The sequence below is a fragment of the Gossypium hirsutum genome, chromosome A04, assembly GCF_007990345.1.
Source record: "Gossypium hirsutum isolate 1008001.06 chromosome A04, Gossypium_hirsutum_v2.1, whole genome shotgun sequence".
NCBI lineage: Eukaryota > Viridiplantae > Streptophyta > Magnoliopsida > Malvales > Malvaceae > Gossypium > Gossypium hirsutum.
The window spans coordinates 50,645,452-50,649,686 of record NC_053427.1 but is presented as its reverse complement, the minus strand read 5'-3'; the positions used below and the strand labels follow the sequence as shown (position 1 = coordinate 50,649,686).

Here is a 4,235-nt window from a genome sequence, read left to right as displayed (position 1 = left end):
TATTAAGGGTATTTTAGTCATTTCATCCTACAAGGGTGTTTTGGTAAACCTACAAATCAAAGGTATTTTTGTAATTTTGTAAATTAAGGGTATTTTGGTAATTTTATAAATTGAGGGTATTTCGGTAATTTCACAAATTAGTGGTATTTTGGTAATTTTACAAACTAGGGGTGTTTTGGTAATTCTACCCTATAGGGGTATTTCAGTAATTTCACAATCGAGGGTAAAATGGTAATTTTGTAAATTAGGGGTAAAACAGTAATTCTGTAAATCGAGGGTAAAATAGTAATTCTATAAATTGAGGGTACTTTGGTAATTTGTACAAGTCGAGGGTATTTAAGTAATTTTACAAATTAGGGGGTATTTTAGTAATTTTACAAACCAGGGGTATTTTAGTAATTTTGTAAATCGAGGGTAAAACGGTAATTCTATAAATCGAGGGTAGAACGGTAATTCTGTAAATCGGGGGTACTTTAGTAATTTGGTAAACTAAAGTATTCTAAACAGGGATAACAATATGAATGGGCCTAAAGCCTATTCTCGGCCCAAATAGGCCCACACGCTCGTGTGGCCCTTTTAGCCCAAATCTAGCCACAGATATGAGATTCACCTAGCCTAGTCCAATAGTTACTACACAATCAAATAACTTATCCAATTGGGCCCGTAGGCCCATTGGGCCCACATGACCCCTTTCGGCCCATCGCGGCCCGAAGTAGCCATCCTACAGCTAGTGTAGTGAGAAATACACACCTGATAGGAGACTAGAGTTAATCCACGCTCTGAGCACTCTTAGCCGATGCCCAACCCAAACGAGCATGCCATACAGCGAAAGGGATCAGCCAAGAAAGGTACCTCTACTCTCTTCATGGTTCTCTCTATTTAAAGCCAGCTTCGCATCCCTTCTTATGTTAGCTTCTTGATGTGGGATCCCTCCATCATTAGAGTTTAAATTCAACACCCACTCTTGCCGCCCCTTGTTAGCAAAATAAATGCTCTTTGCTTTCCAAGGGATTCGAACCCATGCCTCCCCTCAGATGCTCCACATGCTACTTGCCACTAAACCACAAGGCTTTTTGTGTCATATTTTATCCCAATTAATTATAAGGTCTAAAGGCCAAAGTCCAGGTTCCCTAAAAAAAACCAAAATAAATTGCAAGAGCTAAGGCTTGGACCCAGGCTCCTATACAACCTTAATGACGCCACAACCACTAGACTACATGCTTCCTTGTGTCATTTATTTACCACAATAATTTAAAAGGCCCTCATCCAAGCATCCAAGCTTTTTTTTTCACTTAATACCAAAATTTTTGCTAAAGGCCAAGTTTAAACCCAAGATTTCTCCAACACTTCTCAAAGCCATTAACCACTAAAGCAAACATTTAATTGTTTCATTTCATTGCACAATTAAATACCTATATACAACCTCCTTACGGACCCCCACTCAAGGCCCAATACTTCTAGGCCCAAATTCGGGGTGTTATAACTCTACCTCCCTTAAAGAAATTTCGTCCCCGAAATTTTCGTCTAATAGAGTAGTCATGTAACATTTACCCCACTACGCTACCGCTGCGCACTCTGATCCTACTATCACTATCACACTTCAACTAGAACTTGAAACATCTCATACATACAACACTTATTCACTGAAGCAGACACATATTTACCACACATATATACAATTTCTATATCCAAACATCACATGCACATAAAATAAATACCAAATTTAAATTCAAACTAATATCCAAAGAATCCACAGTATTTCAATTTCTAAACAGACAAAAGTATTCAGAAGACTTACGGATTCTGCGCCGGAGACTCGGTGTGCCACACTTTTTAAGAGAAATACTTCAAACTGAGTACGTGGTTGAAAATAATTTTCTGAACTTCAACCTTTGAAAACCCAATCCACAACCGAGTTGTTGCAACCCAGGCTCTGATACCACTAAATGTAACACCCCAAACCCGGCCCAGACGTAATAGCTGAATCTGACGTGCCACATTGAAGTTAAAAATCCACGCTTTGTTTTAGTGTTTTAAAAACCCGTCGTTTGATAAGGCTTAACCAAGTGAATGGAACCTGCGTACCAGGTAGGTATCCAAAAACAGAAGAGGTGAGCCATGAAGGCTGCTTAAGTACCAAGCTCTTCGAATGGATCCAATCCTAGACATGCCCACAACCATTGCCACACTTTGGTGCGAGGTTAGGCTTTGAGAAAAACGAGTTAGAATTCATTTAAGTAGATATTTTTGATAAACCGATTAATTGTATCGTTGCGTTACTTTGAAATTAATTATCATTTTGAAAACGCGGCCTAAGTCTAACCCATTTTGGATTGTTATCAGTAAAATATAGGGTATAAAATAAAATAATCCCAGAAAAATAATTAAAATGGCCTTATTACAACCCAAAATCAAATAATAATATTAATAAGATAAAACTTATAAAGAAATAAATCGACTACTTATTGCAATTAAAAGAAACAGGAACAGTAGTGTGGCCATCTCCGAGTCCCTCGCAGCTCCAAACCATCTAAGCTTAGGGATTACCTGCATAGTTAGAATCGAGGTGAGTTTACGAAAACTCAGTGTGTAATCCCAATAACATACAAACAGTGAAAACACAGTATCAGTACAGTCTGGGCCAAAGCCCTATTTAGTCTTGACATATACTGGGTCGAAGCCTTTTGTTTAACGGTTACTAGCCGAAACCTTTTCATAAATCATATCACTGGGCCGAAGCCTTTTCATAAATCATATCACTAGGCCGAAGCCTTTTCATAAATCATTTCACTGGGCCGAAACCTTTACTGTAAATGGTATGGCCTATAGGCCCATTTCAATATCACATGTAATGTCAATGGATGTATGCAAGCCCATTTCAATATCATATGAAATACCAATGAATGTATGCAAGCCCATTTGGGGAGACTACTCGACCCACCATCCGCTACTCTCCACCCGTACCAACCAACACACCATGTGGGAAATGATTCAACCCACCCAACCAACACACCACTGACAGCATAGCTGTTTTATCATATATCTGGAGGCCTAGCCTCTTTTAATAACTGGGGCAAAGCCCTTTTCGGTAAACTGGGGCAAAGCCTTTTTCAATAAAATAGGGCATAAGCCCTTTTCGGTAAACTGGGGCATAAGCCCTTTTGCACTTCCTCCATCCATATAAAAACCCAACCCAATGCATTTATGAATACATCATGTGCATTTCATACGTATCATGTGCGTTTCATACATATCATGTGCATTTTATACATATCATGTGCATATCATATCAATCATGTATATCATATCCCACGTATCAAATTTATAATTAAACCCTAGGGGTATAATGGTCATTTTTACCTAGGGGCAAAACAGTCATTTTCATACTATAAGGGTAGTTTCATAATTTTACCAAATATCAGGGTTTTCCATGTTTATCAACAATTATCAATATTTCTAAGTGTTTAAACAATGATCTTTAAACCACTTTATCAAACTCGGGCTTTTGGGCCCAAAACCTCTAATGGGCCCTACGAATGCCGATATAGCCCACTAAGCCTGCTTAGTCCAAATTTTACAATAGTAATAACCCTGTTATCATGCAACTTTTCCAAATTCCATTTTCTATCAATATTACCCAAATGGGCCCGAAAGCCCATTGAGGCCCAACTTACCATCGTGCAGAAAATTGTGCTCTTACCTGTTCCATCGATCCAACCACCGATCATATCGTATCTATCGCACTTTAAGCAAAGGTAAAATCACAAGTTCCTGAAATTTCGGTATTTTAGCATTTCGGCTTCTCAGCAAATATTAATCTAAGCTATTACGAGGGTTAGTACACACCTGTTACGGGTTGAAGTTGAAACGTTTCCATAATCAATCACTTACGATAACCACCACCTGTCACTCAAACTTAACTATTCCAATATCAATATATGTAAATCCTAAGCACATCAGTCATACGGAACATAAGGGCGTATTCATCATTTTACCATACAAGGGTATTACAGTCACTTTACCCTACAGAGGCTTTACAGTCTTTTTACCTATTAAGGGTATTTTAGTCATTTCATCCTACAAGGGTGTTTTGGTAAATCTACAAATCAAGGGTATTTCTGTAATTTTGTAAATTAGGGGTATTTTGGTAATTTTACAAATTGAGGGTATTTCGGTAATTTCACAAACCAGTGGTATTTTGGTAATTTTACAAACTAGGGGTGTTTTGGTAATTC

General features: G+C 38.0%; 1 long non-coding RNA gene across 1 annotated transcript; it reads right to left on the bottom strand.

Annotated features, from left to right (window-relative positions):
- Window positions 1–2,494: 2,494 nt before the first annotated feature.
- On the bottom strand, window positions 2,495–3,897 carry LOC121228138 (uncharacterized). The gene is made up of 3 exons (XR_005925608.1): window positions 3,847–3,897; window positions 3,701–3,771; window positions 2,495–2,547 (listed from the first exon to the last, which is right to left on the bottom strand). It is a non-coding gene; the product is annotated as an uncharacterized lncRNA (long non-coding RNA).
- Between the last annotated feature and the right edge of the window lie 338 nt (window positions 3,898–4,235).